We start from the raw sequence: 24,178 nt of genomic DNA on the forward strand, positions 1-24,178 counted from the left end.
AACGTAGAAAATCATGGGTTGATCTCAACCTTCGACATCGACGCCAAAGCCCAATATCCATCGACGCCAAGAAGGTTTTGCTCTATATCTGGTGGGATTGGAAAAGTGTGTTGTATTACGAGTTGTTACCGAGTGAAACAATCACGGCAGACCGCTACCAACAACAATTGACCAATTTGAGCGATGCATTAGAAGAAAAGAGGCCATTTACTGGCCAAGGACATCGTAAAGTGATCTTGCTTCATGACAATGCTCGATCACATATTGCGAAAGCGACTCAGGATCATATCTTTGCATTAGGCTGGGAACTTCTCCCGCATGCGGCGTATAGCCCAGACATGGCGCCTTCCGATTACTACCTATTCCGGTCGCTGCAGCATCATTTGGCTGATACACATTTCGTGAGATTTGAAGAGATACGAAAATGCATTGATGATTTTATCGCTTCGAAGCCGGTGAGCTTCTATCGTCAAGGAATTCGCAAGCTACCCGAAAGATGGCAAAAGGTCGTTGATGCAAACGGGGAACATTTCGCTGATTAATATTTTTTTGTTTGTTTTTGAATAAAGATTGAATTTTACAAAAAAAGGTTAAAGAACTTTTTTGTACACCTAATATGTTTATTTTAAATTTATCTAAAAATGTATTTTTCTTTAATGAATACTAGTAAGATTTTTGACAGTTTTCCTTACTCTTGCAACAAATGTTGATATTCTTGAATATTTCTGCCAAATAAAATATTTTATTTTGAGTTACGTGTTTCAAATTATTTCGGCATCATTTCCTCTCTTAGTTTATTTATATTATTTATAGTATATTGTGTGTGTGTGTGTGTGTGTGTGTGTGTGTGTGTGTGTGTGTGTGTGTGTGTGTGTGTGTGTGTGTGTGTGTAAAATCGTACATATGTTTGTTGTTCATACATATCTTTATAAATTAGAAAAATTTTTGATGTGATTATGCAATGGGCAACAATGTTACATAATTTTATTTATATTAGGTACGTTACTGATAATCTAGGTTTTTTTTTAATAGGACGATTTATAGTAAGTATACTACACCGGTTCTAACTCTTGAGATCCGAGGGGTGTGCGGGGGGGAGAGGCGATGGGCGCAGGTTGAGGGGAGAGGGAAGTCAGAGGCGGCGATCCTTTGAACTGAGCCGCGGAGGGAGGAGGTAGATAAGATAGTAGAATTCAGTGAAGATGATATAAACAAATAGATAAACAAATAGATAAAGAAATAGATAAACAATTAGATAAAAATTGCGACTCGAAGGACATAACGTCACGAGGGAGAGGGATCCTTTGAAATAAGCCGCGGGTGGAATAGTATAATCCGGTAGTTATAAAAACAAATAGATAAACAAATTTGATATAAAACAAATAGAAAATTGCGACTCGAAGGACATGACGTCACGAGGGGGAGGAGTAGATAAGATAGTAGCTACAAAGGCGAAAGTGATATAAACAAATAAATAAATAAATAAATAGATAAACAAAGATACACAAATAGGTAAACAGATAAACAGGTGGCGAAGATAATATAAAGAAATTACACGTGGACATGATGTCCACTTGCCCTGTCTAGAGAGGGGGGCCCGCCGCTGCCGCCGCCGCCGCCGCCGCCGCCACCCCGCCCCGCCCGCCATATTTTCATCTTCTTTTTTCATTGCGCTGTCTCTATTGTATATCTATTATCTCTCTCTCGTATACCTGTCTCTCCCGTTGAGGCTCTCTCTTATTACGAATTCTTATGACTATTTTTTTCAGCTAATTATTTTTATGATGAGAGAGAAGGAATGAAAAAAATATAAGTTTTTTTGCATATTATTTATATCTTTATTTTTTTAATTTTGAATACATTTTTTATTTAAGTGAAACTTTTTTTATTCACATTTTTTTCTTACACACTAAAAACGAAAGTTAACAGCTCGCAATCGACGAGTTGACGTCTATTGAAGATATTGCAATCGTATTTGGTACTTCCTCGGGATCTGTTACAACAGACGCGATGTTGGAGAATCGCGTATACCTGACATCGATTGTATTGACGAATCTGACGAGTCGATCGAACGTTACATTGATATATTCGTCCAGATTAAACATTCGGCGTAACGTAAATTCGAGCATCGTTATGGATACGTTCAAAGATTTAAGACGTACGAGTGTAACATCGTTCATCAGGCAAACTCGGACGGTTAACGGTCCGACGCTTATAAAATTGTCTTTATAATCGTTTCGTAACAATTTATAAATATTCCATCGCTGCTCGCAAAGTCCCTTCCACGTTTCGAGAGACAGTACCAATTCCTGTCCCTGATGATCTCCAGAGCGATCTCCACGTAGCTTGGTGGACCAACGTTGATTCCAATTTCCAAAAATTTGCAGTTCATGGTCGTCAGAGTGTATCGTCAGAGTGTCAGAGTCTACTCAGTAGGCGCACCGCGCGACGCTCCACCGAAATGCTGTGGAAATTCGCTCATTTCCAGATGATAATGTTACGAAATCAGATAATTCTTTTATTTTGTTACGTAAAGGATGAAAACAATATTTATTTGTTAACTTTTATCATATTTTAAACAATATAGTGCGTAAAGTCGTCAAAGATTAGATATCAAGTCGTACCGGCCTGAGGAATGCGCACCGACCTGAGGAACGCGCGCCGGCCCTGACCGCTACGTACATACGTGCGCTCATTTGTCACTGTAATCTGATCCACTGTAAAAACTACTCGTCGCACGCAAGTTGCTAAAGGAAAAAGTTTGTACGTACATACATACATACATACGTACCTACATACATACATATGTACATACATATATACGTATATATATATATATATATATATATACATATATATGTATATATATATGCATACATATATATAAACTACATATATAAAAATATAAAAAATATATGGAATATACATATATTGTATATATACATACAGGGTGTCTCAAAACTCCCACATTTGGAGTATACTACGTGATTCTTTATGCTAAAAAAAAACAACTTTTTCTCTGTTGTAGTGTTATCATCGTCATCGCTGTTTTCACGTTTCTTTTTCTTAATACCGATATCCTTTGCAACATTGGCTTCTTTTTTAATCAGCTGAGATTCCTCGATGTTTTCAATAATCTGTTTCAGAGATTCGACGGATTCGATGGGCTCGAAACGTCTCTCCAACGCTACATCTTCAGCTATTTTATCAGTTTTCAAAACGCGATATTTTTTGCGAATTGCTCGTTTTTGCAATCTGTTTCGCTATTTTTTCGCGATCTTTGGTGTTATCCATGTTGCCTGCTTGACGTATCGACATCGACTAATCGCGTTGGTACCACGAACGTGTTAATTTTTCTGTATCGTCCATTGATAAGCGGACTGTCCTTATCTATCACTAGAAATCCGTACTCGTGCTGCCAACAATCGCGGCATGACGCACAGAATTCATCATACGACATGTCGGTATTCATGTGATCGTTGTAAACATGTTTCAAGTTGGTTTATCCTGTTTGAATAGGATCAGCAGGTTCGCATTGTCGCGTATCAGATGTTTAGATATCCTCGCGTACGTCTGACAGAGATAGAAGCAATCGACGTTCGAGTGACGGCCCATCGAGAAGAATTCTCTCACTGCATTTTACTTATTGCATGCAATGTCATCGAAGACAAAGATCGAATTGGACATGCCTCTCTCGGTGGAATGACGTCATTGTTGTTGGAGAATGTAAAGTAGCCGATTTCGTCGATCGATGTCAACAAAGTTTCGAGATATCAATATTTTGATTGTTGCAGCGATTTCGATTATACGTACACGTTCTCGAAACGTATACCGTGCGGACTCTCGAGCAAGCTTATGAGAACATTGGTTTTACCGCAATTCAACCGCAAATGATGGCGCGGTACTCGATAGCATTTCACCATGCTTGCGCTCCGTCACGATGTCCCCCATCATTCGCGCTTTCTCGTCGCAATTCGCAACGCGTATCGTCAGTGGTTGCCGCACGAATTTCATGTTCGCACTGCGTTATCTAGGCTTCGATCGAACGCCTATTTATAGGCGTCGAGTATTATAACCAACCGTGGCAACGTATATCGAAGATAAAGAATTGTAGCGTATGTTAGCAGCAGCAACGTCAAACGAAGGCTGCGTTGGAGGTCTGCTCAATCGATAAACGCACTTCCGTTCGAGTTACATATTCCCGGCTATCAGTTTTGCGACTGGGGTATTCGGCTGAAAAATCGATTAGGTGAAATGGGCATAAATCCAATGGACGCGGCGTGCCGTGAACACGACATTGCGTATCCTTAGAGCAACGATCTCGCCGACAGATACGTGGCGGACAAGGTATTCGCCGATAAAGCCTTAGGACGCGTTATCGCGAGGGATTCGACTCTGAGCGAGAAAGCTGCAGCTGCAGCTACTTGGGCAGCGATGAAAGCCAAGATTAAGATCGGTATGGGTATGAAAGCGAAGAAAAAAGCCAGCAAAAAAAAAAGAAATGAATACTTCCAACGGCGAAACAAGGTGGCGTGTTACCGATTCTGCCAATTTTGGGCATGCTCGGATCCTTGATCGGCGAAGCGGCCAGCGTGGCGAAAACGGTAAACGACAGGAAAGCCGCGTGACGTCAGCTCGAGGAATTGCAACGTCACAATCATGCGATTAGAAACACGCGGACAAGGACTATATCTCGTTCCGTACAAACGCGAAAAAGGAAAAAAAGAAAAAAAACGCCAAAAAGACAATAAAAGTACCTACGGGCGTAATCACCAATGTACAATTGGATCAGTTGGCGAGACGTATGCGCTTATCGTACTTCAGAAGTGTTTTCATGTGTAACGCGATTAGCGGCGCGCGTCGAAAGGAGAACAATATCGTAAATTTGGACGCGATGGATCGGTACTCATTGCGTAGCAAGAGAAACGCAAAGAGAAACGATCACGTCGTGTACTTCGACAGTTTCGGTAATCTTCGACCGCCCGAGGAACTCGTGCGATATTTCGGAGACAGTGTTATGATAGAGTACAATCAGACGTTCTATCAGACGTACGATCAGAGCGTCTGCGGGCAGCTGTGTCTGTGGTTTCTCCAAACGGTCGATGCGCGTGAATTTATAAAGTCCGACAAAATGTTGCGATGTTTCAGTATTCGTTGAACGCTTTTTCCAACATGTCGCTAACGCTTACGCTGAGCGGGAAGAGCAGCGTTCTTGCGGCAAACTACTTTCCAGTCATAAATTTGAGCGACGTTGATTAGCTTGGTTTGGTTGACAAGCTTGGTTTAACAATGGAGACTTATCACGAATGTAAACGCTTCGAATAATACATTTTATTTTGGCAAAGACGACACAGAAATTACGATTCCCGAAGGGTCGTACGAACTGCAGGTCATAAATGAATTTTTGAGACGTGAGATTTTACGGAAACGATCGCAACGCGACGCGCCCGATGGTAACGCTGGTGACACCGCGCGCGGCGATGACGAGATTGGGGAACACCCGATAGTGCTCCGCGCAAATGACAATATGATGTGTTAAAAATTAAATGCGCCTACAGAATAAATTTAACAAGCCCAATAACATTAGATCGCTGTTGGGCTTCTCGAAGCGTATACCGCAACCGCGAAGGCATAAATCGAACGTGTCGATCAACATAATGAACATAAATATTATCCGTGTAGTGCAACGTGACCGCGGACGCGTACAGCAACGACAAAAATGTGCACACGATACACGAATTTTCGCCGAGCGTGCCGCCAGGATATAAGATATCGGAAAGGCCGATGCAGCTCATTTACTTGCCAGTCATCGTACGGAGCATTACGAGCTAACAATATGCATTGTTAGCCAGAACGGACGATTGCTCGATTTCAGAGGAGAAGAGATCACCGTCAGATTGCATGTACGACAGTGATAAGCCAAGCGTGACATTTGAGATGCTCATGTTGAACGAAGTGAAGCATACGCAGAGAAATAACGCATCTTTTACAAAGAAAACATCGATTGATAATATTCGCTTATCTGGCTGCATCAAGAAGTGAAAGAAACTCAATGCGTCAAACGTTAAATTTTTACAAGTTTTAGGATTCGCGATGTGCAACTTGTGAGATGACTGATATCCTAAATATCGAAGACGAGTCAATCTTCGACGATCGCATCGTCAAGATTGAGACTCACGCGTACAACCCGTTCGCCAATACAACGTTCGGGTATAGCGATGAGATAAGAATACAGCAACAAGATCTGTACACACTGCAATACGAAAACTTTCTGTATGTCGAGGGAAAACTAACGAAGAATAAAGTTGTCGACGGATCTGATGTGGTATTGGAAAATAATGTTGTCGCGTTTATGTTCGATGAAATTCGATACGAGCTCGACGGCGTGGAGATTGATCGTAACAGAAACGTAGGTATAACTAGCACGCTCAAACACTACGTAATGATGTCATCTGACAGAAGCGTGAAGACAAATTCTGAGGAATGCCGGCTGAGATGCGCGTACTAACGCGGATGGATATTTTAACTTTTGCATACCTCTCTATGCATTGTTGGGATTCTGCGAGGATTACAGACGCGTGGTAATCAACGCTCGTCACGAGTTGATACGATCGCGTAACGATAACAATTGCCTGATGGGGAATTCGGCGTTGGATCTCGTGGTCGACTTATTCAAGATAGAATGGCGAATGCCGTGTTATTGAGCGAGATAAAAAAATTATCGATGCTGCACTTTGGAAAGCCGTCCGCTTTTCTACATAACGATCCATTCATAATCATCGATTGTTCTCGACAAAACGAATTGGTCAAGAGCGTAACCGTGGACGTGAGATTGGAATTTGAGATTAAGGAGAACGTACCGATAAATACTATCGCGTACTATCTCATTATACATGATCGCGTGGTTCAATACAATCCGTTGACCAATGTTGTACGTAAGATCACATAATAGCATCGCTGGCTATGAGTGAGAGATAACAAAATCTATGATACATCAAAATCGATCGCAGAAAAATTATTCGTCATGGTCGTGTCAACATTCGTAAACCTGCAAGGTTTCCTCGTTGGAGGACAGTTTGTCGTAAAGGAGTTTGTTGCTCTCAGAGAACGGACCGTTCTCTCTCACTACATTTTCGCACCCCGTGGCATTTCCTCGCAAGTGCCAACAAGTCTCGCGCACGTTGGATGATACGTCATTATCATAGACTGCGATGGGACGACGAATGGTTCCATACAGCAAAGCTAAGAGTTTGATTATAAATGCTGTGCACGGAACGAAAGATGATGACAACGACGATGCTGTCATATATGTCAAGAGACATGAAAAACGACAGTGTGGAACTTGCTTTTAGACGATGAGCGAGAGCGCGTGTATATCGAGACTCTGAATGCGGATTATGAAGACGTAGATTCTCTGAACAATCTGGACGCTGATAATACTATGCAATGTGAATATCACTATACTAATTGCTCTTTACAAAATGTATTCATACTGTTTAATTGGTGGTCAGATAATCATGAATAAAATAAATAAATCTGGTATACGAAATATGTTTTTTTATTTCTTTCCCTTACGTTGACGATTACTTCTAACATTCTAACGATCCAATACATTTTTTGTCTGATGTAACGTTCAATCGGCTAATCAAACTCGTCGCTCGCGATTATAACAACAGGGAGAAATGAAGAAGAACAACATCTAAGACGAATCTTATATTGATCGACTGAAATATAAACGAAACGTCTAGCACTTCAGATAAGCTCAGATTACATCCTATAAATTTTCATAGTTAGGCCGACTAGATGATCAGTAGACATTCAGTCTTATGAAGACTCAGAGAAAGGATTGCAAAGAAGACTCAGAGTTATATCAGAATAATATAACGAAATTATAAATTTTTAAGAACAAATAATCAGATAAATTTTAAAATTTTAATGTGAAAATAGAATAATAAATAGAAATGGAATATTAAGTTAAAAAATTAAAAACTATTTTTCTAAGAATGAAATTTCCGGTGGAAAAACAATCTCAACTGGATAGAGTTATTTTAGAAGAACACCCAGAACTAGAAGAGGCGCAAGAGTCGATAATGTGCATAAGAGCAATTCATTAAGAAGTGATTTATCGGAAAAAGGAACAACCCTATCGATGTCTGTGTGAAAATTGTTACTTGGAACGACACCTAGAAAACATTGGAATTCATCATCATATTTTTGACGAAGTGAGAGAGTGGCACACATTATGTAAGGTTACGAAGACAATAAGGAACTAAAATAACACTATTTTGAGTATCATAAATTTTTACTAATACTAAGATCGGTGGAACAATGTATGATATGTATAGTAGAGTTCATAAATAACGAAGAAGCATTTTATTGGATGGATGAAATTGACGTACTGAATTATGAAATAATTAGGAGATATTTGTAAAAATGTGTAGATGTGATATAGTTTAGATTAAACAATTTGATATTAAATATTTTATAAAGCATTATATTCTTCTAAAAAATATATTCTTCTAAAAAATGTGAATAAAAAAAGTTTCACGCTTAAATGAAAAATGTATTCAATTAGTTTAAAAATAAACATATATAATATACACAATATGTATCTTTTATTCCTTTTCTCCCGCCATAAAAATAATTAGCCAAAAGAAAAATAGTCATAAGATTCGTAATAAGAGAGAGCCGCAATGGGAGAGATAATAGGTATGCAAGAGAGAGAGAGATAGAGTAGATATACTATAAAGACAGCGCAACAAAAAGAGAAGATGAGAACATGGCCAGCGGGACAGGGTGGTGGCGGGCTCGCCCTCCACCCTCTCTAACGTCATATCCACGTGCTCTGTCCATGCGCAATTTCTTTATATCATCTTCACCACCTGTTTATCTATTTGTTTACTTATTTGTGTACCTATTTGTTTATTTATTTGTTTATCTATTTGTTTATTTATTATTATTTATTTGTTTATTTATTTGTTTATCTATTTGTTTATTTATTTGTTTATATCACCTTCACCTTTGTAGCTACTATCTTATCTATCTTCTCTCCTCGTGACATCATATCCTTCGAGTCGCAATTTTTTATCTTTGTTTATCTATTTGTTTACCTACTTATTTATCTATTTGTTTATATCATCTTCACCGAATCCTATTATCTTATCTACCTCCTGCCGTCCGCGGCTCAGTTCAAAGGACCGCCGCCTCTGACTTCCCCCTCTCCTCCACTCCGCGTCATCGTTTCCCTCCGCACACCCGCACCCCCCCTCGGAGCTCCTGAGTTAGAACCGGTGTAGTATACTTACTATTTTATATATAATATACTACACATTTTATATATAATATTTTATATTTTTATTTTTTTTCTATACAATAATTATTAATTATTGTGATATTCTTAGAAGACACAGTGCGCTCTCGCCGCTGGTACCAACGAATACGACTGCTCCCATGGCCACGTCCTCTTCTGTAATCTGAAATAAAAGAAACATATAAAATATTTTATAATAATAATAGCAATAATAAAAAACATAAAAATGACATGTTAACAAAAGAATGTGTTAAATATTATTTGTGTGTGTGTGTGTGTGTGTGTGTGTGTGTGTGTGTGTGTGTGTGTGTGTGTGTGTGTGTGTGTGTGTGTTCAAACGTATATATGTCTTACTATTTATCGGTTGCAATTCTTGTTGCGGCGCTGTACTATGTGATTGTTGCTGTTATTGCCGTTATTGAGGTTGTTGATGCTGCTGTTGCAACGGCTGGACTTTTCTTGCAATTTATTCTTGCAGCTGCTTCAACTACTTTTGCAGGTCTATGATTATTTGTCGCTGTTGCTCCACAGTTTCTTCTGATGAAGTCTGTGGAGCAGACAGCGACAGCTCCCCCTTCAACAACATTTCTTCGTATTCCGAAATGATTATGAAAATATATATTTATTTAAGTTTCATTTGCTAAGATCTATTATTCTATTGCACTTCGCTCTCTTTTTGGTGCTATGCATTCTATATATCAGCAAAAATTTGTAATTGTAAACATTGATAGGATATGATAGGATATTGATAGGATATATATCATTCACTTTTTGTTCTCTTGCGTTCTTAGCTAAGAAAACGGGAATAGTAAAAAGAAAACGATAAGTAATAAGTATTGATATATATTTGAAATATGAAATTATATTTTGAACAGTAATAAAATATATATTATATATACATCTATTTCTTAACTAAAAACACACGAATACAAAAAAACAAAAAGTGAATGAATGTCGACATATTCTACCAATATTTACACTTACTAATTTTTACTATATAATACTATATACTATATACTATAAAATACATATATACGCAACTTTCACACATGTTTATAAATACGTAGTATGCATAGATATTGATGTATACATTAAGATTACATTTTAGGCAGGAAGATACGTAAGTCAAAACGCCAAGCGCACATGGATGTGGCTCGTGTTCTGTGTGCATGCTTCGCGCTCTCCCCACTCCCACCCCACTATCGATGCTGCTGTGATGCAGGATGCCGTTTCTGGCAACTCTGTTCATGATTGAAATATCCAAAGTGAAACATACTAGATTTCAGTGAACTTTACCAGAAATATATAGCTCTTAACTTGAGTGAGACTGTGTGCATTGCCCGAGAAATCGGTACAACTATGCGCGGCTTGATTATTGTTAATATTTTATTATAGATTGTGTGATATAAGTGACATAAATGGTATAAGTGACATAAATGATATAAGTGAATATAAATGACCGGAACATTGACACGTGGCAATAAATAATACGCAATATTCGTTTGCGAATTAGGTCGCATCCTTCGGATATTATCTATAATCTACTGTGACGGATTCACAGCGAATTATTTCGTCAATATCATTTTGCCGATTTGGCGATGGAACGGTTTGAAATTCGTGCTTTTGGATACCTTTTATGTTCCTTCTGCGGACATATATCGACATATATCTTCATATTAGATTTAGTCTGAAGTTGCTTTGAAATATTGGAGTTCTGATATTTATTATATCCATGACTTTCAATCGAAGCTTGGTATGTTCCTTTTTATTTATTCCATTTTATTTCAATTGTGATGCGGTATACTATGTCTTTTATAGTGAGTATAAAAGTTTATCAATTGTAATTATTATATTTTTTCCTTTGCAGCTTATTGATCTTACAAGAGGAGGGCGCGGACTTGAGATTACCAATTTTGAAAAGGTTACATATGTTAAAATATTCTACTAAAAAAATATTTGAATAAAAGGATAGGACGCCATATTCAGTTGCTTTTGAGAAAAATCGATTTAAATTTATAGTTATAATTTATAGTTCCTTATATACCGGCCGCGTTAAACTCATTGTCGCCGAGATTGGGTAGCTCGAGTATTCGGCCCTGTACTACCAATCTATCGACCCGAGATTCCCGTTCGATTCCTGCCTATTATACTTTTTTTTTAATGTAGAAAATATTTATTTATTATATTATTATGTTAAATATGTATTATATTATTATGTAAAATAAAATTAATTTAATTAACAATTGTTTATATTTAAAATTTTCACTTTTAACTTCAATTAATAATTTAAAATAATTATTATAGTTCACTTGTTTTTATGATAAATATCACCCAAACAATTGTAATAGAACTGCAAATATTAAGGGTGATAAAGATGAATAAAAGTTTTGGCACATTTCTCGAAATTACTTTTAAATTCCTTATTAAATTAATCATTTAAAAAATTAAAATATACTATATTAAACTATGTTAAAAGTGACATTTTATTAGTTTTATATCGGACAGAACACGTAAAATAATAAGATTGTTAATTGAATAAAAATTAGGTTCAAGTAAATTATTAATTGAAGTTAAAAGTGAAAATTTGAAATATAAACAATTGTTAATTAAATTAATTTTATTTTACATAATAATATAATACATATTTAACATAATAATATAATAAATAAATATTTTCTAGATTAAAAAAAAAGTATAATAGGCAGGAACCCGAACCCGATTGACAGATTGATAGTATAGGGCCAAACACTCGATCTCGACGATAATGAGTTTAATGCGACCGGTATATAAGGAACGCTATAAATTTAAATCGGTTTTTCTTGAAAACAACTGAATATGACGTCCTATCCTTTTACTTAAGTATTCTTCTAGTAGAGTACTTTAACATATTGTTACGATCGCGATGTTCCGCTCGTCGTTTCGGGAAAATCAATATTAAAAGAATCGATATTTTAAAACAGAGGATCGTTCCCTGACGTGTCATTGATTGTTCTGTGTTACGCGCGGTTTTCTGATTGTTACGCGCAGATTTGAGGTGGACGGACGTGTGTCCGCGGTGTTGTAATTGTTTCGTTATTAATAAAGTTCTCAAGTTTTTATTAAGAGAGTTGTTATTCCGCGTGCGGCTCATCCGCATAACGCGACTCGCGATTTGTGACCGCCGCATGCGCGACAATATATAAGCTTTTTCAAAATCGGTGATCCCAAGTCCGCGCTTTACTCTTGTTAGTGACTTATTTATTAGTCTTTTGTTGCTAATTTTGATTTTACTTATTCAACTATTTGCTGATAAAAAATTTTTTGTATATGCTATTCTTTAAACTTTTTGATTTTATTAACAATACATTTTCTCATTCTTGTTTATTTAATTTTCTTACGATACTGCATCACTGTTATATTTAATTGTTTTTATATTGATCATCAGATATTGATATATAGGGTGTCCCAAAACTTCCGCACTTTGGAGTACACTACGTGATTTTTTATGCTAAAAAAAACAATTTTTTTCTTTAGCAAAATTGCGTGTGACGAGTAATATTTACAGTGGATCAGATTAAAAGTGACGAATGAGCGCGCGTATGTGCGTAGCGGTTAGGCCTGGCGTGCATTCTCAGGCCGGCGCGGCGGTACTTAATCTTGACGACTTTACGTACTGTATTGTTTAAAATATAATACAAATTAACAAAATAAGTATTGTTTTCATTCTTTACGTAACGATTCAATAAAAAAATTGTCTGCTTTCGTAGCATTATCTGGAAATAAAAATAAATGTAAATTATATGATGTGTGAATTGAGCATTCTATTATTTTAATTATTTTTTTTGTCGCGCAATTGCATATGACAATAAGAAAAATACTGAATTTAACGAATACTTATTAATTACGTGAATATATAATTACGAAAAGTCAAAAAAATTGATTTTTTCATAATAGTGTTTAAAATATTTAAATTTATAATTTAAGATATTTTGAGAGAGCTGGTTCTCTCTTTATTTTTCAGAAAAAATTAACAACAGATTATGCAAAAATATTTCTTTATAATATTACAATAATTATATAATCTCATAAAACTTTAATACGATTGTATCGATATTTTGAAACGTTTTCATATATTTCGTAAATGTGTAAAATTATTTCTAATATCTTGTATCAGAGAAGTTAACAAAATTATAAAAGGTTAAAATTATTCAAATAAAAAAAGTATGAAAAATTATATTTGATAAAATAAATAATTTTGATAATTATGATCTAGACGTTATGTAAATAATTGTTTAAAAAAATGTCAAAAATATTATAAAAATATTTTAAATATTTTGAAATAATCGTATTTAAAGTATTACATATTGCGTATATGCTCTGTAAAAAATTTTCCTTCATAAAAAACAATTTGAGTAAATTATTTATAATTGTTAAAAAGTTCAAAAGTTCAATTTCTCGTTATTAAGCGTTACATATTCCATTAAAAGAAAACATTCTATTGATTACACGGTTAAAACAATAAAATAAAAAACACAATTCGTAAGCGTTTGATGTACTGAGATATTCGTAAGTTTATAATAATAATAGTTGTAGCTCTGAAAAGGGCTGATTAAAAGTTTAAATTTATAAAAGAGGTTCGAAGTGTAATTCTTTTATTTGTATTCAGGCATTGACTCTATAAATAAAACTATCTTGCGTAAGCTGGAGCATTTCTGGCATGATTCGACGTATATTTAATCAAATCTTCCAAATCTTCCAAAATAAAAAATAATTAAAAAATAAATTAAACAAAAAAAGAAATTAACGAATAATTAAAATTAACGAAAAATTTAACGAAGTCTAAATAATTCGTTAAATCAGTATTTTTATTATTGTTATGCAATTGCGCAGTAATTAAAATAATAGAATGCTCAGTTCATATTATTTACACCATATTATTTACATTTATTTTTATTTTGAGATAATGCTACGAAATCAGACAATTTTTTTATTAAATCGTTAAAGGATGAAAACAATACTTATTTTGTTAACTTTTATCATATTTTAAACAATACAGTACGTGAAGTCATCAAAGATTATGTACCAGACCGCATCGGTCTGCCTGAAGAACGCGCGCCAGCCTTAATCGCTATGCACATACATGCGCTCATTCGTCACTTTTAATTTGATTTACTGTAAAAACTACTCGCATGCAATTTAACAATTTATTAAAACAAGACAGTATAGGTCCCAAAACTTCCTGTTACTAAAGGAAAAAGTTGTTTCTTTTAGCATAAAAAATCACGTAATGTACTTCAAATGCGGAGTTTTGGGATATGTATACTGCCTTGTTTTAATAAATTATTTGACTTGCTTTGTTAGACTTTATTTATTCATTTATTTATTTATTTATTTACTTTTTATTATCAATCTTTTTGATATTATATTATCTGCACTGGAATGTATATTTATTAAATCTGATTTATATTTTTATTATGTATCACTTTAATTATTTATTTATTAAATTACATATTGATTTAGTTATTTATTATTTCACTGTTTCTGTTAAATTTATATAATTTTTATTTATCGCTTAGTATTATATATATTCATTAATATTCTTATTTCTTTTTCAATCTCTGATTCAGCTTAACTCAGTTTAATTTAATCTAATCAATTCAATTGAGCTCTATTCATATTTCTTACATTTTTACACTATTTACCTATAAATGTTACTCTAATCATTATTAGATTATGTTACTCTAATAATTATTATTTTAATTATTCATCTTGTTTAATTTTAATTTTAATTATCTTTGATTAGTATTAAATAAACAATTCCAAATTTTCTCGTATCAATTTTAATTTAACTTTTTTTTATTTAATTTATCTTAATCAGGTTTAACTTATTTGATGTAATTTTCATTCGTATAATCACATCATTCTATCCATTAATTTTATTTTATTTTATTTATGTATCAATTAATTTCTCTTGAGAAACTATTTTCATGGGCGCCGGGATAACTATTGTATTATAATGCTATTCCCTGGCTTCCCTATATGTACATTTGCATACTTTTACTTGCTGCCTATATATTTGCTTTTTAATTTTATTTTAAGCTATTACTTAGTCATTATTGCGCCTATTTTGTATAATTTTTTGCTGTATTTTAGTAAATTTAATAATTTAGTAATTTATTAAATTTAATAATTTATTTAAATTACTTTCAGTAATTTTAATAAGTAATTAGTAATTTATTTAAATCTTTATCTCGTTGGGCAAGTGTTTAATTTGTATCATAGTTTTGGTCTGTGCATTTAAATAAAGGACATGTAGGGGCTAGTGGGATATGTGTGGTACTCAGTGCCCCTAACATTTTTGAGTGTGCACATTTATAATCAACCACTTCATGATTTTGTCATACGCTTTACTGTTTCTTGATACTTTTATCAGTGCAGCCTGTCCCGTGTATTGCATTTGTTTTCACATACGGCTGATTAAGAAATTTTCTTATAATTTTTGATTATTTACTTATTTATTTATTAAGAATATTGATATTTTTAATACATGTAATTATTTGATACTTACTTTGTATTACATTATATATGTCTACTCTGTATTTATCTCTCATCTTTTTTCATATATTAATATGAAAAAACCCTCAATTTTCGATGAGTGTATCAGTTATAAGTTTTCAATTTTCTATTCCAAATTTCTTGAACTGAACTATTTTATTTGTATTTCTCCTTTACTTCATAACTACTTCATTATTATATTGACAGAATTGAGTTCAGATTTTTATATTTGAATATTACAGACTATAGCTGTGTTCCAAAATTCACTGACAGTGCGGTAAAGTCGTTCCAAAATGTATCCTAGTGCGTTACGATAGTACTGCAATAGAGTAATGATGTCATAGATTTTGTTGTCATTTCCCATTGTGACTACTGTGACTGAAAAGATGCAGCAATCACAATACAACATGGCAAAGAGGATAATAACTCTGCTCAACGCAGAGAAGTAATATTTAATATGAAATGATGAAGAAAGAAGCATAAAAAGTTGCATAAAAATTAGAAGGTAAAAATAAAATTGTATTAATAAACATATATACATATATTTAAATATATAAAAATATTATAAACATATTTACATCAATAATATAAATTCATATTTAAAAAATAATAAATGAAATAAAATCATACCTATTATGTCCTTTGGAAACAAGTATGGTTCCTATACATTTTTATTATATTCTTTAACAACATATCATTGCTTCTTCTTTGAGCCGACATTTTATTTTGATCTTCCTTAAAATTCCTTCCAAAATAACACCTGCAATAAAGCTAAGACCAAAGTGTTTCCTTTGAGAGAATAGCAAATCTGTACAATTTTTGTATAGATAAACTATTTTCTGTAAGAATAATTTTTTATTTTCTCAGTTTTCTATTTACTAAACATTGAACACTGTTTATAATACAGAACAGTCACTATTTATGCACACTTACTGAATTACTAATCACTTTATCACTTTATTTTTTGTATGAAATCTTTGTTCCCGCCATTTTCTGTTTCTATGAGGCCGCGTTCCGATATTCACAGTAATACGTGATACTTAATATACGTGACCTGAATTATATATTTTCAGTACTGGTAGTGAATATTGGAGTGCAGTCTATCTTAAATGATTGTAATAGAGAGCGAAAATAGAGAAAAATAAAATAGAATATCAATGCTGTGATCGGCTAGCTACCTCGTGCATGCAGTTCATTTTTATCCAAGTTGAAATCGCGAGAGTTGCGTGTATATATTGTGGCTGAACACAGCCATTGTCGAGTAAACACGTGTTTCTTTCGAATAGTCTTGTTGAGATCTCTGAGATAAGTTGATGTGTTCTGTTTTTGTGTAAATTTTTTGAAACGGCTGTGACGCTTCGCGTTTTGTTTTCCTATCATTTCGAACTTTATTACATCATTTGCTGAGTTTGCTTAACACATTATTTTTGTTAATTATTCGTGATCTGCATCGATTCATGAGTCAAAATCATTAAGAAACAGTAGTCACTTCAAATAACTTTTGCACAGTGAACAATTATTAGTGATTTTATATTGAATAATTAGTTATTGATTGATTTATTAATAAATTCCTTGTTTAATTGATTAAGTGAGTGAATGATGTGAAGTGTACTGCATGAATGTGTTGAAATATAATACAATTTATAAAGAAAAGTAGAAGAATTTTTAATTAGTTATTCGATATGGACCTGTTTCATCGTTAGAGTCGACTGATCATTATGCAAAGTCATACGTGAGTATAAACATTCAGCTTGTTCGTTGCTCCTTCCGCTTCTCTCTCTCTCTTTCTCTCTCTCTCTCCTCCCTCTTCCTCTCTCCCTCCCTCCTCCCCTCATTTTTCTCTCTTTTTTTCATTACTGTTGATGATTTATTTTATCACTCAATATTTATATGCATATATTTCTAAATATTTTAATAATATATATATATATATATATATATATATATAATTATATATATAAATTATATAAATATGATTTAATTCTTTAAATATATTATATATTTAATTTTAACTTACAATATATATTTTAAAAATTAATTTCTTGACTTTTTTCAACAATTTATTTTATAATATCCTTTTTTCTTTTATTCTTTTATCCGAATTTTGACTTGTGTATGGTGAAAAAATACATTCATGAGTGCTCGGAATTTGGGCCAGCTCGAATAATAGACAAGGGCAGCCATCTAACTCTCGCGCTATATTCTCGCTAGCCAAATTAGGCCTAAGGCTTGTTCTACAACAAATTGCATGTCGGTGTCACAAGCCGCAAGTCACAAGAATGGACCAATCACAAACGAATAGGAGGGGAAATATTTGATTGTGATTGGCCCATTCTTACAGTTCATGCCATCGACAGACGACATTCATTGTAGAACAAGCCGAAGGACGGTTGTAACAGAGTCGCAGTCGTAATCATAGTCGTAATTCCAACGCACAAGGAATTGGCGACATATATCCTTTACGGCCTGTTTTACAATGCATCGTGTATCGGTATCATGGGTCGTGGGCCATAAGAATGGGTTAATCACAGTTGAATGTAGAGAGAATACTTGATTGTGATGCATGACGCATTGTAGAACAGGCCTACCAATTTATTGTGTGTTGTTGGAGTTATGACTACGACTACGATTCTATTACGCTCATCTTTCCGCTTCGGAAGCTTTCGCTTTCCTAAATTTACTCGTTTGATGATTCTAATGTCGATCCACTCGCGTTTCCCATTCTACACATTGATATAAATTGATATACAGGCACATGCGCGCGCGTCCACACACACACACACACACACACACACACACACACACACACATTTTGTCATATTAAAAATAGAAATATATCTAATCAGAAAATAATAAAAAAAATATAAAAAAGATTTCATTATATTTTTTATTGCATGTTTTATATTTTTGTATTTTATTCCTTATTTGTAAAATTTCATGTTCTTTTTTATTTTTATTATTTATTACACAATGCATATGCGCGCGCACACACACGCACGCACACACACACACACACACACACACACACACACACACACACACACACACGCACGCACGCGCGCACGCACGCGCGCACGCACGCACGCGCGCGCGCGCGCACACACACACACACAGTATATACAGTATATACAGTATATACAGTATATACAGTATCTCGGGTGTCAACTTGACACTGTCAAGTCAATTGAGAACTACCGTGTGACTTTACGCGAGTCGGCGAGATACGAGCAAATTATCGAATCTCAATAACGTCTAAATTGATCAAGTTCTAAGCTTGATTGATAGCTTGAGTCCGACTTGCATAATAAAAATATTTTTATTTTTCTGCTACGTGCCGTATAAGCAGAGATATTGCTACGCAAAGTCTGATTTCGAAATTTTTACTTTAAGAAGCGTCGTCATCATTATTATCATCGTCGCCATGATGTAAGGAGACAAGAGGTTTGTTTTTTATTTCTGAACTTCTTAAACTAGTGCAAGAAGTGTACACTAAAGACATTTTTTATTCCCAAAATGACATCATCGATACTGTTCGTTATTCCAGTGCAACAGAACTTAGTACACGAGTTCACTGAATTGGTTGCACTGGGTCTAGAGTGCAAGCAATGCAAGGCAAACAAAATTCAATCAGTTGCGGTAATTTTGAATATAAGCTATTAATTAATAAATATGAAAGTAGAAACTTTCTTAGAGTATAAATTCAATATCTGATTGATATTATTTATATATTTTAATACATATTTGAGATATGCAAATTAAAATTATCCGTAGTTACTATTTAGAAAACAGTATTCATTAAGTATTAAATTTGTAGAAAATGTGTAGATTAAAAAATCAAAAGATGCTAATGCATAATAATTAATAATATTATATATAAATATTATATATTTGTTTTTAAATTTATACTTACTGTATTCCATGATCATTATTTTCTAGTCTTTGTAATACCGAAAGGTTGAAAATTCCTGCAGGTTAAAAAACATAATTCGAAACATTTAATAATTGACACAATAGACAAGAGACAAACAATAATAGCAAACAGATTCTCCTTCTTACAAACTATATTTGTTTGTAAGAATTAAGATATTTGTTATTTAAGAATAATCTCGAAGGAGAAAAGTATAAGGAAGAAAGCTAATACGGAATAACGAACAGGAGATTTGACCGACGTGTAGAAGTGTCATTATATATCAAAGTGTCATTTATTTGATAAATCGGACTTTCGCACATTATTCCGTCTGGCATTCCATAGAAACGGCAAACGATAATGTAGAAATAGCATTTATCAAAAAAGATAGCGCAGGAAACATAAATAACATAATTTCATAAAACATAAATGAAAATGGATACGTTACATGTATCTCTGAAATATTAAGATTGCTCATCTAAATTTAGTATTTATATATTATTTAATAAAGAATTCAAAATTATTTACTATTATGAATATCAGTCTTTGTAGATTTAAATCTATGTATCAACATCTGTGTATAAACAAAATATAAAAATTAATATATTGTTGATATGCATTTGCAGGAAGATTAAAATTTCACATATACAAAGAAATCGATTTTAATTTTGACAGTATGTGCTGTACTATTGATAATAAAAACATATTAATAACATGGTATGATATTCCTAATAATGCCAATGAATTAAATAATGAGGATATGAAAGGATATTAAATAATAAGAATATGGGATAGAAAAGAAGAAGTATATAGAGAAGCATTTTATTGGACAGTACAAAATTGTTTCTATCTTTATATAAAGAAAACATAGATCTACTTGTACAAAGAAAAATTAAAACAAAAAAGATTCTGCAAAAAATTTCAGAAAAAATGAAAATGCAAGGCTATAATGTTTCTGCAATACAAGTAGAAAACAAATATAAATTATTGGAACGAATTTATAAAAATGTAATAACCCATAATAAAAAAAATAGAAGAAATAGATTAAGTTGTCCTTATGAGATGTAAGTATATCAATAAATTTTAAAATGTATAAAAAAATTAATATTTATTATAAAACACGTTTAATTTAATTAGGGAATTAGTAGAATTATTATATTAGGCGGAAAATATAACATTGAACCCTTATTGTTATCAGGAAATAAAGGCATAATTTTAAAAAATGATAGTAGGCCAACATCTTTGTAAGTTTTATATTAGATTTTAAGTAAGAAAAGTCTTAATTATTAGAAACTGTTTCTTATATAATAAAATTGTTTTAATCATTTATTTTAAATATATTATAGATCTATCTATAATGAAAATAATGAAAATAATTATAATAGTATAAATACAAGTATACAAATTAAAGCTAAGCATGTTTAAAGCTAAGCACAAGGAAGAAATTTCGTATCAGACAGCATATTAATGAACTAACAATATCACAGCAGGCAATATGTAATGAATCAACAATATCAAATCAAACATATAACGAATTAACAACATCACATCAAACAATATATAATGAACCAACTTATAATGAAATTGCAATCAGTGATTAACGATAACAAAAAGATAAATAAAAAATTATAAAAAAATTATAAAATTATAAAATTATGTTAAAAACATAAGTTTTCTACAATAATAAAATACTTTTGTTATATTTATTAATATAAAGAAATATTGCATATTTAACCTATAATATTTTTGAAGATAACGTAATAACAATTTCCTTGTGAAATTATATATATATTAAAAGTTATAAACATTTTAAATAAAATATATTTATATGTTATGTTCATTTATTTTACAATAAGATATAGCAAAGCTTGAAAAATGAATTAAATAGATAAAACATAAAATCACATTTGTATTTCACTCCTATTGGTTTATTACATCTCATCTTAATTGATAACACAAGCAAGAATATATAATGAAAATTTTTGCAAAATACATTACAAAATATATTACAAGAAAGATATTTTTTGATAAAATAAAATTTGAAATTGATGGAATAAAATTGTAAAATATAAAAATTTCTTTTTTGCTTCAATAATGAATGAATAACCATAAATCTAGAAATAAATTGTGCTTAATTAAAAACAAAGTCATAATTCATTTTAAATATATATAGTTATTTATTGATTAATGTAATAAAAATAAGTTTTTTATATATTTTATAAACTTTTTTATCAAATATAAACATTATCGATTAATGTTTTTACTATATTTTACTATATTTTACTATATTTTGCAAGAATTTTTATTATACGTTCTTTGATACTAATTCAAAATGATTACAATAAATCAACAATTTGTGATTTATAATTAATATTATATTACTTAAAATATAACGAAGATATTCCGAAACTAGATCTATTTTCTCAACTTGAATTTTTTATCAATAAAAAATGATTCTATAATTTATAATATAGATATTCAAAAGCAAAAGCTATACAAAGAAAATAAGCATTACAGCACGAGTTTTGGACATATGTCAACGAAATTTAGAAAAATTAACAAATGATACATAAAGAAAATAAGATCAAATGTGAGATGCAAAAAGAAATAATAGATGAATACAAAAAAATGAGAAAATCATACGAAAAGCAATTACTAGGTGCAAATAAATTACGCGAGGAAAAGACTAAACTGTTACAAGAACTAATAAAAATACAAAGAAAAGATTATTAATACAGTTAAAGTAATATATTAATAATGTAACGATATGCCCCCCGCACATCGTTCTAGTCAGTAAGTGCGATCGGGCTCCGCACCCGCTACCGAACACACCGACCGACGCGCGCGCCTGAGATACCGAACGTGTTACGGAGTTATACGTTGAGATGCGTGTTCGGTTGCGCTCGCACCGATCATTGCGCGCGCAACCGAACACGCATTCGCCATGTGCGTGTCAAACACCGCCGACGACTCGCATTATTTTGTTAATACAAAATAACAAACGCGATCGGATATATAAACCCGGCCGAGCCACGATAAGACAGACCAGACCGATCCTCCGATCCTCCGACCGATACCGATAAACCGAGACCAGGCATTCCTGATCTCTGCCGAGCATACTCGACACCAGGTATCATCTATCCACAAAAGTGAGAAAATCGGGACAGAGTATTCTTAGCCTCAAGCATACTTGACTTTCGCTTCCCTCGAGACAGAGCATTCTCAGTCTCAACGCTTCCTTGCTAACGATACGAGCAAATCGAGACAAAGCATTCTTAGTCCCCGACAAGCATTGTTACTCATTTCTTCTATCTTCCACTCTGAGACAGAGCATTCTCGGTCTCATCAATCCCGCCTATACACGAGCATACGGGACGGAGTATTCTCAGTCCCCGACAAGCATACTTGTTTCTCGTGCAAAATTTACGAGCCAGAACGAGCTTCTCGCTCTTGACATTCAAACGCACATTGACCGCGCGAAAATACCAAGTAACGCGGCACAAACAGCGAGCGCTATCTCGCCGAAAGCTCGATCAATCACGTGCCTACGCGACCAGTAGGTCCCGACGCGAGCCAATCTCTCGCCCTGACGCATATGTCGCGCGCACCGCGCATACTTCGCCCGCACCGAGAATCTCATGGCGAACCAACACAGCTGTGTATCCACCTGGATTAATTCAAATAAATATACACTCTTTTAACAAAACGTCCGAGTTAAATAATTTTATTAATTACCGAACCCGGCAACCGACGAGCACGTCACGCCCGATGAGGACGAACCGTTATAATAATAAATTTATATTTACAAAATAAATAGAAAATATTTTTTTTTTATTATTAAAAAATAGCTAACTAAAAATATTAATGTTTAATTTTAAGCATTTATTTCGTTAAAGATATTTTTTTTATTATTTTATGATTTAAAGAATGTTTTGAATTTTATTTTATACATTTATTTCATTAAAAAATATTTTTGTTATTATTTTTTTAGTTCAGAGAATGAAAATAGAATGTATGTTTTGAATTTATGTTTAAAAAATTTGTTTATTTTATTAATATTTGAACATTATATGTTTCAAAATATGTTTCAAAAATATTATGTTTCTTTAATATTATTTTTTTAAGAATATTCTTAAAAAATGTTTTTTAGTTTATTTACTACTTTAGTTTATGTCTAGTTTATGTTTTATTGTAAAAATAAAGGTTTATAATAAAGAATAATTTATAATATTTAATTAAAATTTGTTTAATATTTTTATCCAATAATTACACAATTTACAATACGTATTTTATTTCTTATTAAATATATACGAACGATTTACAAAAATTAGATTAATTGAATTATTGAATTATTGGCAGTATAAGCTGTTTACATATCCTGAAATAAATTTTATACACGCGTTATTTAGTAACATATTTCATCTCAT

The 24,178-nt window shown here is 32.8% G+C and overlaps 1 protein-coding gene across 6 annotated transcripts in view; it reads left to right on the top strand.

Moving 5' to 3' along the window:
* The first annotated feature begins 17,912 nt into the window (after nt 1-17,912).
* LOC105433680 (uncharacterized) overlaps nt 17,913-24,178 on the top strand; it is a 102,325-nt gene continuing 96,059 nt past the window's right edge. Inside the window, exons 1-4 of one of the 6 annotated variants that reach the window (XR_016137955.1) lie at nt 18,964-19,285; nt 20,378-20,815; nt 20,889-20,995; nt 21,098-24,125. The gene's annotated coding sequence lies outside the window, so the exon portion shown is untranslated. The other 5 variants (XM_089070808.1, XR_016137957.1, XR_016137956.1 and 2 more) reach the window with 5 other exon arrangements.

Source organism: Pogonomyrmex barbatus, unplaced genomic scaffold, assembly GCF_055798465.1.
Source record: "Pogonomyrmex barbatus isolate J1 unplaced genomic scaffold, ASM5579846v1 scaffold11, whole genome shotgun sequence".
NCBI lineage: Eukaryota > Metazoa > Arthropoda > Insecta > Hymenoptera > Formicidae > Pogonomyrmex > Pogonomyrmex barbatus.